Below are 12,794 nucleotides of genomic sequence, written 5' to 3'. Positions count from 1 at the left end.
AAAGGGGGGACAAGGCAGCTGAAACCCTGAGATTTTCTGTTTGATCCTAGAGGGAATGGGGAGCCCCTGAGGACACTCAAGCCATCCACCCGGAGCTTCCAGGAGACCCCTCTGGGATAGGGTGAGGCATGCTGAGCAGACCCTCAGCCCCTAGTGCAATAACCCAGGCAGCCAGGGATGGGGATCTGCACCGGGGGGGGGGGGGGCAGAGTCAGGAGAGAAGGGGCCTCATATAGAGAGGTGACAGACTTAAATCAGCAGGCCTTGGAAAGGGATAAATGAGAGGAGGCAAGGGCTTGAGAATGGTCCCCACAGTGAGAACCTGAGGGACAGGCAGGATAGTGCTGGAAAGATAAGGAAAAGAGAGGGTTTGGGGGTTTGAGTTCAGTCCTGGATGGAGCCTTCGGGGACGCCAACCCACCGTCCAGAGACATGGCGTCCAGGGCGGCAGAAAGGTCAAGGCTGAGGGTGCCTAAAGACTGGATCTGGTCCTCTTGGTTCCAGTCGAGGGATGAGAGGGGAAGATGGAGATGGTTGAGAAGAGAGTGAGAGGAAGGGCTGTGTAGACAGCCTTCTGCAGGAGTTTAGCCAGAAACAGACAGGTGCAGGTGGGCCATGATGGGGGGGGGGCAGGTGAGGGGGGCTGAGATTGGAGCAGCCCCGGGCCTGTTTGTAGGTAGTGAGACAGCAGGTCAGGGGGAGGGTGGTGGTGGCAGAGGGGGTGGGATGTCTACAGAGGGAGGAGAGGGACCCCCATTACACAAGATAAGGGGAAAGGAGGGGTTAGTGGAAGGGGGTGTGTGAAAGACAGGACATGAGGAGGGGAAGAAGAAGAGTCTTTTGGCCAACCACCTCCATTTTTTCAGTGAAGAATGAGGCCTCATTCTCAGCCAAGGGGATACTTTGGGATCCTCTGTCCCCTGCTTTTTGGCTCACTTTGTCTGCTGTTATCCACCACTGGAATGGAAGCTGCCTGAGGACAGGTTCCAGTTTGTCGCTCCAGTATGGGGCACAGCACTCCATGGATCTGTCCATCCATGCATCTCTAATCTTTTCCTGACTTAGAGCCCTACATCACCAGCTCTCTAGCAGACATTTCCATCTGGCCAGCCCGTAGGGCAATGGCTTGTGAGCCATGGCTCAGCTGAGGCTCCAGCACTCTCTGTCCTCTCCCTGCTTTTCCAGTGTGTTCCAGGTCCAGCTCTAGGGAGAGCCCAGGGGACGGAAGCTCCCTGATTTTCACATTCATCACCCCCACCACAGCTTCCTGAGGAAAGCTGCCCTTTGGAGGAATTTCACCTTTGGTCTAGAATTTCTCCAAAAGACAAATTCTAGAATTTGTCTAGAAGTTCTAGACAAATGACTAAAGGTCAAAAATCCCTCCTATCCCTTCCAGTCCCCATCCCAAGGGCTTCCCTCAGACCACATCCCACTCCCCAGTAACTGGAGGCAATAATTCGCTTTTTTTTTTCCTTCTTAAAAACATTTGGGGCAGCTAGGTGGCGCAGTGAATAGAGCACTGGCCCTGGAGTCAGGAGGACCTGAGTTCAAATATGGCCTCAGACACTTAACACTTACTAGCTGTGTGACCTTGGGCAAGTCACTTAACCCCAACTGCCCTGCCCTCCTCCCTCCAAAAAGCAAAAAACAAAACAAAACAAAAACAAAAAATCCAAACCATTTGAAAATTGTGAATTCAGCTATCACTGACAATTAGAAACCTCTCAAGACAGGAAGAACAGAACTTCACATCCTCTAGGGGTCATATTGGCTTTCTTTAGTGCAGGAAAAGCTACACACACACACAGGACTGTGATCTCCCTGCTCTACTGCACAGTTGTATTTGACAAGGCAATATGGTCTGAATTTCTCGTTAACAATTTCATGCCTGAGAGTTGGATAAGGCAGCTTGCTGCTATATCTATGCATCTTAGGGGGTTTGAAAGAGAAACTTTTTTTTTTTAATTATGTACTTTTAGTTTACAGCATTAGGTTCCCTTCAGTTCCAAATTCCCGCCCCCCCCCCCCATGATGGCATGCAGTCTGATATCCGGTCTACAAATTCCTTCACATTAGACATTAGTCAGGTGGTAAAGAAGACTTAGAACCAGTGGAATGAATGGGAAAGCAGGAACGAAACAAAACAAAACACAGGACAGCAAGAGCGAGAAGTTTGCTTCCGTCTGCATTCAGACTCCATGATTCTTTCTCTGGACGTGGACAGCCCTCTCCATCATGAGCCCTTTGGAGCTGGCTTAGCTCCTTGCCCTGCTGAGAGGAGCCTGAGCTGTCAAAGCCAGTCAGCACAGATACAATGCGTCTGTGATTGCGTGCAAGGCTCTCCTGGTTCTGCCCTCCTTACTCAGCATCAGTTTATATAAGTCTCTCCAAGTTATTATGAAGTCCGTCTGCTCCGCATTTCTTAAAGCACAGTAGTATTCCATTACATGCATATACCACAACTTGTTCAGCCATGCCCCAATGGATGGGCATCCCCTTGATTTCCAATTCCTTGCCACTACAAAAAGGGCTGCTGTAAATATTTTTGCACATCTGGGTCCTTTCCCACTTGCGTGATCTCTTTGAGATACAGTCGAGAGGAACTGTTTTTTAAAACTTAAGTTGGAAACTCTGCAACTGTGTATAAAACTTTGGGAGTTTGTTTTTGGTTTTAAGCAATAAAACAGCATGGGCTAAGAAGAAGAGATGCTGAAGAGCCCTGCAGAGAGACACCATCACGAAGGTGAAGAAAGGTTTTGTCTGGTTCATCTATGTAACAGGCATTGTGTTTCTTGCCTTCTCGATGGGTGGGGAAGGGAGCAGAGAATAGTGGATTTGGAACTGAAAAGAAAAAGTTAAAAAGAAATATATGTCAACAATTCACTCTTGATAGTCATGTGACTTGTTAATCTGCTCAGAGAGAGCCTAGAAACCCAAACAGTGAAAACCAAAGCAGGTTTTGTGGGGTGAAGCTCAGGCTGCTGCATTTGGCCGGACTCTTCCTCCCAGCCAGTCCGAGGGAGTGATGAAGGGAAAGGATGAGAGACATGTTCTGGACCTCCCAAAGGAAGGCAAAGACAGACACAGAGACCCAACATATACCAGTACAGTCAAGGCAGGACCCTTTGTGGTAGCAAACACAGAAGAAACAAGCAAACAAAAACCCTGGAAATGAAGCAAGGGCCCATTGTTTGGAGGACAGCTGAAAAGCAGTGTATGGATGTAGTAAAAGAAGTGACAGCTAGGGGGCGCCACAGTGCATAGAGCACCTCTTCCTGAGTTCAAATGTGGCCTCAGACACCTACCAGCTGTGTGACCCTGGGCAAGTCACTTCACCCTGCTTGCCTCGGTTTCCTCATCTGTAAAATGAGCTGGAGAAGGAACAGGCAAACTACTCCAGTATCTCTGCCAAGAAAACCCCAAATGGGCCACGGAGAGTCAGACGCCGCTGAGCAACATGAATGGGATGCAAACTTCTTTCCTTCTTCTCATCTCTTTGGATAGGGCCTGGGTGAAGACGGTCCTGGGACAAGTCGTTGTTCCGTGATCACTTTTTTATACTTAACCTTGGATCCGATCCCGCGTGGTATGCATGTCAGCGCTCCTGCCAAGCCTTAGCAGAGACCACCATGGCCTGAGAGCACACAGGTGCCTTGGGGGGCTCTGATGTTGCCTCTCCCTCTCCCTCAGGCTATGGATGACAGATTGGGCTTTATAGGCATTGCCACTATGATCATTAGGTCGTCTACACCTGTTCATTTATTCGTTTGAGGAGAAAACTCCTGAGGCAGAATGAGGAGGGCTCTGAAGTGTCCAGATGAGACTGTAGTATGCGGTGCTGTTTAACTGTGTTTCCATCTTACAAGTCAGGGCTGCGCTGATGTCTGTGAGGGGAGAGAGACATGACCAGGGCCCCATCCTGGGGGAATCTCTGGGCAGGAAGAACAGAGCTCCAGCAAGAGACAGCCATGGAGAAAGGAGGATTGGGAGTGGCAGAGAGCAGAGTGAGGGGTGGGACTCGGGCTTCAGCTACAGCAATCACACTTTATCAAACATTGAAAAAGGAAAGGAAATGGGCCAGGTGCCCTCCCCCCAAGCCATTGTCCACCTCTCGATCTCCAGGAGGATGGTTCTGAGCCAGTCACACCTGCAGGTCTCAGAAAGGTGTGGGTCTGTCCGGGCTCCTGCCTCTGCTCCACAGACTCTGCAGAAAAGGCAAATGGATGAGGGAACACTGGCTAACAGTCTTCCAATTCAACCCACTCTTCCTAAAATACAGCTCTGACCTCACTCCCCTTCTCAGTGAACTCCAGCAGAACTCTACACAGTCAATCAATAGTCACTAAATGTTTATCAAGCACCTACTGTGTGCCAGTCATTGTGCTAAGCACTGAGGATACAAGAAGAGGTAAAGGCAGCCCCTGCCCTCAAGGAGCTTCCAGTCTAACGGGGGAGCCAGCCAGCAACCAAACCTAGAAATAATCTATAAGCAGGATAAATAGGCGATAATGAAGGAAGGTGAGGCCCTAGAATGAAGAAGATGGGCTGGGAAGCGGGATTTCAGTTAGAATGAAAGGACAGCAGAGAGATCCGTGCTTGGAGCAGAGGAGGGAGCAGCCAGAGGGCATGCCCGGAGCTGGGAGATGAGGGAGATGACTGGGGTCACTGGTCTGGGAGGATGTGTCCTGGGCTGAGGTCTAAGGAGACTGGAAAGGTAGGAGGGAGCCAGGTTAGGAAAGGCTTGGAAGGCCAAACAGCATTTTGTATTTGATCTTGGAGGTGATAGGGGACCACTGGGGTTTATTGAGTAGAGTGACATGCTCAGACTTGTGTTTTAGAGAAATCCTTTTAGTGGCTGAATGGAAGATGGACAAGAGTGAGGAGAGACCTGAGGCAAGCAGACCTCTCCCCGAAACTGCCACAATCCAGGGGTGAGATGATGAGGGTCTACACCAGAGAGGTGTCAGGGTCCTTTGGAATTGACATCCACTGTACTGAATAGTAGACAGCAGGTGGAAGACAGCTATTTATTTTCTCTGTTACCAAAAAAAAAAAAAAACTGCTTGTAGACTCAAGCTGGCATTAAAAAAAAAAAACATCTTTGCAGGGCTACAGAAGAGGTATTTCACTTTCCCCTCTGTCCCTTCACTGTTCAGGCCACTTACAAACTCTGAAAGCCAAGACACTGCTTGGTCTTTAGCCCTCTGGTTTCCCTCTGGCCTCCTTTGGCCTCCTCTGGCTTCCCTCTGGCCTCCTCTGGCACTGCCCTTTTGCTCCTCAGAGGAGCTTGGAGGTGGCAGGAATCATCTCTGCTTCCAGACAATAACCAGAAACTCCCACCGTCTCTGCTCTATCACCAGGGCAGGACTCATTCAACTCAGGATCAAAGTTTGGTCCCTGGTTTGTAAGGAAAGAAATTCAAAATGGCCAAGGCAAGCCAGTAGACTAAACTTGAGGTTTACGCAAGCATATCTTGCCGCTGCTATATTTAACTGCCGTAATTTCTGGGAGGAAAGAGGAGGAGGAATCCCTCTTCTCCTAGCTGAAAGTCCAAAGAGCTGGAATTTCCCATTTCCCGGCAAAGAGGCCACCTCAGAAAGAACTGACCTGCCAAGTCCTTATAGACCACAGAGTGAGGGGTTCTTCCTGGCTCACTTAACCAGTCTACGCCCCTCCTCCCAGGCACCAAGCAGGAGCTACTGGTATCAAAGGCCCTTTAGCAAGGGCCCAGACTAAAAGTGTTCCTCATCCTCCCCCCCTCCCCTCCCCAATGGCAGGTTCTCCAATCCACATCTCCTCCCTCACTACACATATAATTCAGCAAACATTTGGTCTCCAGAGGGTTGGTCTCTTATTTGACCAAAGCAATAAATCAAGTCAGTAAGGATTATAATTTAAAACCCGTTTCCTCCTCTAAAATAAGAGGGCTGGACCAGATGGCCTCTGGGATCCTAAGAATGAAAACTGTGTGTCTTCACATTAAAATAAAACAAAACCATCTCACACCATATGTCAATTTAAGGTTAAAATGGGTACATGATTTATAAACATAATGGGTGATGTCATAAGCAAATTAGGGGACTGTGGAATATTTTACCTGTCAGATTTATGAACAAGAGAAGAATTTGTGACCAAGCAAGAGATAAGAGATAATATAAGACCATATTACGGCATATGAAATGGATAATTCTGACTACATGAAATGTAAAAGACTTTATACAAACAAAACCAGTGTAGCCAAGATTAGAAGGAAAACAGAGAACTTTCTTTGATAAAATCCTCATTTTTCAAGTATACAGAGAACTGAGTTAAATTTGCAAGAATATGAGTCATTTCACAATTGATAAGTGGTCAAAGGATATGAACAGGCAGTTTTCAGAACAAGAAATCAAAACTATCTTTGGTCATAAGAAAAAATGTTCCAAATCACTATCAATCAGAGAAATACAAATCAAAACAACTTTAAATTTAAATTAGCACCTCACACCTATTAGAGTGGTTAATATGACAAAAAAGGAAAATGACAAATGTTGGAGGGGATGTTGAAAAATTGAAACATGAATGCCTGTTGTGAAGTTGTGAACTGATCCAACCATTCTGGAGAACAATTTAGAACCATTCTCAAAGGACTATAAAACTCTGCATACCTTTTGACCCAGTAATACCCCTGCTAGGTCTGTATTCCAGAGATCAAAGGAAAAGGACCTGTGTGTACTATCAACCATTTACCAAAGGTTTGGTCCAAAGAAACAGAGTCAGTTTCCCCCTTAAGTGAAGGTCTGTGGGATTCCCCCTTTACCAAAAAGTTTAAATAAGGAACAAATAGAATCATGTTGTCCATGTGCTATAACATGCTTATTTATTCTCATTAAGCCAGAGAATCATGCGTCATGGAATCAGAAAATAATTCTAAACTCAGAGATAAACAAATTGAAGGAGACCCTTCACATACCTTAAAGAAATCCCAACTCAGGATGCCTGTGTCAACTAAAATTATAGTCTTCATATGTGTTTAACCATAATGTAAGAAAGGAATTTCTTAATGGGATAGGTTGTAAATATAATGAGATAAGAGAATGTCAAGGTGTCCATTCAAATTATAGGTCCAGGATGTCTATGTTTCTTTTATCATTACTATGACTATATAGATAGATATAGATGTGTATGTATAAACATACACACATATATATATATATATATATATATAATAAAATAGTATAGCATATGGCCATAAAATACCAAGAAAAGAAAAGTCCTGTTGTTCAAGACAGTGTCTGGTTCAAGGTGCTTTGTCCTTGGTAGTCATAAACAGAAGAATGTTCCTAGTCAGCTTCATCTGGCCTTGTAGCTGCTGACACAGGAAGAGGCATTTTGGGTTCACTCAGAGAGCAAAGCAAAGCATGTCTGTTATGCCAGAGCACACAGAGCATTATGGTAGGTTAAGCACAGAGTGGGCCAAAAGATCTTTCTTCTGATTGGCCAATCCAGGTTTCAGGCCTTTCTCAGGTGATGGGGGCAAGGACCAGGGGGGAGGAGGGGGGGGGGTTCGGTGTGCCAAAGTGGTTCACAGTACAAATTTTTTTCTTCCAGTTCTTGGTGGTAGCAAAGAATTGGAAACTGAAGGGATGCCCATCCATTGGGGAATGGCTGGACAAGTTATGGTATATGATTGAGATGAAATACTGTTGTCCTATAAGAAGACAAGCAGGATGCTTTCAGAAAAACCTGGGTAGAGAACACGAACATCTGAGATAAAGTGAAGTGAGCAGAGCTAGGAGAACATGGTCCACATCTAACAGTAATATTGTGTGATGGACAACTGTGAACACCTTAGCTATGCTGAGCAATACAATGTTCCAGGACAGTCCCAAAGGACTCGTGATGAAAAATGCTAACCACCTCCAGAGAGAGAACCGGAGTCTGAACGCAGATGAAAGCAGACTGTTTTTCACTTTCTTTTTTATTCTGGCTACTAGGGAAATGTTTTATGAAAGCGTGGGGGTGGGTAGGTGGCATAGTGAATAGAGCATGGGCCCTGGAGTCAGGAGGACCTGAGTTCAAATCTAGCCTCAGAAACTTAACACTTACTAGCTGTGTGACCTTGGGCAAGTCACTTAACCCCAATTGCCCTGCCTTCCCCCCTCCACAAAAGAAAAATGTGGGTGGTTGTTTGCTTGGTTTTTTAAGTTTCAAATAACTCTCCCTTTTCACATCTCTATTCATAGGATCCTAAGAGTATAAATTTTTTCTTCTGGGGCTTTTATTAGGTCAATCCAAGGTTGGATGGAAGGTTTTCAGTCATCAGCCAGAGCCAGGGTCAGTTTGTCCATATGTAGTATTCATACTTGTGAATGAATAAAGGAAAAACAGAGATACATCCCTGCATTCTGCCAAATTTTGTTTCAAGCCCTGGGATACAAAGAGGCAAAATAGTCCCTGCTTGAGAGGGGGAATTAACACAGATAGGAAGGGGCCATCGCTATGTGGGAGGGAAAGGTCTCCTTGCAGCACATATTACTGCTGGGTTTTCTGGGCATGAGTGGACTGGGCTTTCTCTCCTTTACCAGTGAGATCTCTGACCTTGGTGGTAACTCTTTTCCTGGCCCCAAACAGTATGCTGCTCCTCCTGGCCAGCTGGTCTGGACTGAGGAAGGTTTAAGGAGGATGGGGAGGGGACTCTTGTTCAGAAAGAACCTGAGAAGTTTTACTACCACCGCACCATGTTTATAACAGTGGCTATAGTGTAGTGTGTGTGCACACACACATATACATATATGTGTATATGTATATATATATATATATCTTCTAATTACATGTTAAAACAAATTTTAATATTTTCTTTTAAAGTTTTGAGTTCCAAATTCTATCCCTCCCTGAGATACTAAGCAATCACATGTGGGTTATACATGTGCAATCATGTAAAACATTACCATATCATTATTTTATACTCAAACCAAAACGAGTGTGAAAAAGATCGTGCTTAGCTCGTATTCATACGCTTCCTCTGGAAGTGGTTAGCACGTTTCATCAGAAGCTCTTTGGGATTGTCTTGGATTATTGTATGGTTCAGAATAGTTAAATCATTGGCACAATATTGCTGTTACTGTGTACAGTGTTCTCCTGGTTCTGCTCACTTCACTTTGCATCAGTTCATGTGAGTCATTACAGGTTTTTCTGAAATCATCCTGCTTGTCATTTCTTAAAGCACAATACTATTCCATCACAATCATATGCCACAACTTGTTCAGCCACTCCCCAATTGATGAGCATCCCTTCAATTTCAATTCTAAGCCACCACAAAAAGAGCCACTATAAATATTTTTGTACAAATAGGTCCTTTTTCTTTTTTTTTTAATCTCTTTGAGATACAGACCTCATTGTGGCATTTGTGGGTCAAAGGGTACAGTCATGTAGCCCTTTGGGCATAGTTCTAATTGCTCTCCAAAATGGTTGGATCAGTTCACAACTCCAGCAACAGTGCATTAGGGTCACAGTTTTCCTACATGCCCTCCAACATTTATCATTTTCCTATTTTGCCCTATTAGTCAGTCTGATAGGTGCAGAAGTGGCTTTTTTTTTAAGGTAAGAAATTGGAGGAAACCCCAACAAAGGGACCTCAACGAAGCAAATTGTTTTCTAGAATAAGGTAGTACCCCCTTAAGAAGAAAACTGGCTGCTACAGAGGGCAGAAAAGGTTTCCCCAGAGAAATCAATTCTCTGGGGAAGCGTGTAATTCAATGTCCTTGTAGGTGGAACAATTTAACTGCAGAAGAATTTTGGTTCATAAAAACTGATAAACACCCTGTACAAAGAAATACTGTTTCCCCTGAATTCCTTCAGGGTCTCAGTTGTGTCCCACTCTGTAAGATGGTTTTCCCAGCGCTTCGTCCCAGCGGTTCCCTCCGGGGTGCTCTCCAACGCCTCTGGCGGCAGCTCTTGGTAAGCTTTCTTCTCCAGTAGACTTGGGGAGTGGAGACGTTTGCCTCTGTATGCGCAGTGATGGGTACATAGTAGGTGCTTAATAAATCATCTGGTAAGTTTGGTGTCTGCAGGGATATAGAAAGAACCCTCTTTTACCAAAAATGGATATGTTAAGTGGGAAGAAACACAGTATCTCCAAGGACCGGCATGAGGCCTGATGCAGTAGCCGAGCTTTCCAGGCACAGGGTCCCTCGTCGTCATTTGCATGTCACCCTTTAGGGGTCTGGTAGTTGAAATTCCCAGGTCGGTAACTGTTTGGAGACCGGCACCGTGAGATGAGGGAGGGTGGGTGTAAAACTAACACGGGAGCTAGCTGTCACTTTTGGTTTTGGAAGAAGCGAAGGTGAGACCGGCCGGCTTTGATCCGCGCCATCGGGAGCGGGAGCACTGGGCCCCACCGGCCAAGGATGGGCAGAGGCGGAGAAGGCGGGGGCTGAGAGTGAGGGTCACGTCTGCGCAGGCGCTGAGAAGGGCAGCTTTCAGAGAGTGCGCTGTCCTGAAACTGGCAGACTCAAAGCCGGCCCACCTCGCTCCTGATTGGCTGGCGAAAGGCTGACTCTCATTGGAAGACGCTCGAGCATCCTCTTCAGCTGGAAGCAAGCAGAGCCTTCCAAGGGGGCCTGTCAAAAAGCAGAAAGGGAAAGAGGGACTCTTTTTTTTTTTTTTGCCTTTTGGAGGGCAACTGATGTTAAGTAACTTGCCCGAGGTTACACGGCTAGTTTTTTTGTGTGGGTGTTAAGTGTCTGAGGCCGGGAACCGAACTCAGGTCCTCCGACTCCGGGGGCCTAAGCGCTTACTCACTGCGCCATCTAGCCACCCCGGAAGAGGGACTCTTGCATCTGATTGGCTGTTGGATCAGGGGCTGAGAGCTGATTGGATGGTAGAGCTGGCCCCCCCGAGCCCCAGCCCGATTTGGGCAGCTAAGGCAAGAGAATAGAGGGAGACGCTTTTTCAACTCCCTTTGAAGGGGGCGGGGGGCGTTAGTAAAAAGAGCTGCCAACCCTTCACCAGCTCAGGAGAAAAGAGGAGACGGGAGGGGAGAGACTTTCTTCTTGAGTGCTGAAGACCAGGGGGAGAGCCCTTAGCAAAGGAGGAGTTCTCTTGGCCGAGACACTAGAGAGCTTTGCCATTTTCTTCTCCAGCTCATTTTATGGATGAGGAAACGGAGGCAAACGGTGTAAAGTGACTTGCCCAAGGTCACACAGCTAGGACGTGTCTGAGGTCAAATTTGAACTTAGGAAGATGAATCTATCCGAATCCAGGGCTGGTTCTCTATCTCCTTGGCTGCCTCATCCATCCGATATCCATCCATCCATCCCCGCATATACACATATATTTAAACATATACGTGGGTATGTACACATACATGACATTTCTATATAATACACGTATTTAAATTTTCAGGACTTTGATAGACATTGAGACTGAAATCCTGTAGTTGTCTGGTAGTGTGAGCCCAGAGAGAAGAGAGCCTGGTCATGGAGCCTGAAGATGGATCCCCAGACAGACGGTTGGTTATGAAAACCCTCTCTGCTTCTCCAGAAGATACTTAATCCTGAATTCCTCGGGGTTATATCCTTCCCCACCCTTGAAGACTATTTCCTTTGGAGGAATGATTATTCCAGATGTAAGGTACCCTGTGGACCCACTCTCCTAAAATTAGAGTTCAGGAATCTCCACCAGTGAATTTACCTTGTTTCACTTAAAGCAAAGACATGAACTGAAATTCAGAAAGAACAGTAGCAATAAACCAAGAAGCATTTATTGTTTGCTATGTGTCAGGCACTATAGTAACCACTGGAAATGCACAGATGAAAATGAAATAGGCCCTAGTCTCAAGAAGTTTACATTATACTAAGCCCCTAGTGATTATTGAGTAGGGGAATAGCAGTCTCACTCCTGAATTTTAAGAATATTAATTTGGCTGCTATGCCAAGGATCAGATCGATGGGAGAGAAGACAGACTGGAGACCAGGAGACCAATTCAGAGGCTATTGTAATAGAAAGAAAACATCTCCCCATAAATCATATCTCTATGTAGAGCAGAGCTTCCCAAACTTATTTACCACTCCCTTCTGAGAAAAAAAAATTACTCAGTGACCCCCTGGAAATCTACTTTCTTTAACCCTTTGATGGTTTTAAAAAATTTGTATCATTTTAAAAATATATAAAATATGTGTTGCTTAAAATAATGCATCTTAAATTTAATAATTTATTGTAAATTTGTGGGGTTTCTCCTGCATTGAAGTTTTGATGACATGATATTGCATCATGCAGCATCGAATTGTAAACAAATCATTATTCTTTTTTTTTTTTTTTAAGCAATTGGGGTTAAGTAACTTGCTCAAGGTTACATGGCCAGGTATTTCTGTGTGGGTGCTAAGTGTCTGAGCCCGGATTTGATCCCCAGGTCATCGCGATACTGGGGCCGGTGCTCTTACTCGCTGTGCTGCCTGGCCGCCCCACAAATCATTATTCTAATATATTACTGCCAATGCATGCTGGACTTCCCGACAATGCATGACAGGCCCCTCTGACTGTCTGTAGCAGCAAGCACCCCAGCGTCCTCAGGGTTTGCCGCCACCACAGGTTCTTGGATCTGCTTTGTTAAAGGAAAGCAACTCAAAATGGGTTAACAAGCTTACTTTAATCAGTCAGACATATATCGTTTACCTTGTTCAGGGGAAAAGGTCAGCACCCCGAACTTCAAAGTATACAGGCAGAATTATCAAGACAGAAACAGATCAAGTAGACAGATTTCCAAACTGTCCAACCATTACATCCATACCCAGTCAACATCTGGGTTTCCACAT

At 45.7% G+C, this 12,794-nt stretch overlaps 2 protein-coding genes and 1 long non-coding RNA gene across 3 annotated transcripts in view; 2 read left to right on the top strand and 1 right to left on the bottom strand.

The window, feature by feature from the left end:
- The window catches only part of FAU (FAU ubiquitin like and ribosomal protein S30 fusion), a 380,300-nt gene that overhangs the window by 14,175 nt on the left and 353,331 nt on the right, over positions 1-12,794 (top strand). The window lies entirely within an intron of this gene.
- Positions 1-12,794, bottom strand: part of ZNRD2 (zinc ribbon domain containing 2) — a 79,767-nt gene that overhangs the window by 43,222 nt on the left and 23,751 nt on the right. The window lies entirely within an intron of this gene.
- LOC138144688 (uncharacterized) lies at positions 10,549-12,173 on the top strand. The gene is made up of 2 exons (XR_011164008.1): positions 10,549-10,906; positions 11,386-12,173. It is a non-coding gene; the product is annotated as an uncharacterized lncRNA (long non-coding RNA).

Source organism: Petaurus breviceps, unplaced genomic scaffold (genome assembly GCF_028583685.1).
Source record: "Petaurus breviceps papuanus isolate PSGF00001 unplaced genomic scaffold, PetGlider_PUasm1.0 90721, whole genome shotgun sequence".
Lineage (NCBI taxonomy): Eukaryota > Metazoa > Chordata > Mammalia > Diprotodontia > Petauridae > Petaurus > Petaurus breviceps.
The sequence above is the reverse complement of the archived record's forward strand: the minus strand, read 5'-3'. Positions and strand labels throughout refer to the sequence as shown.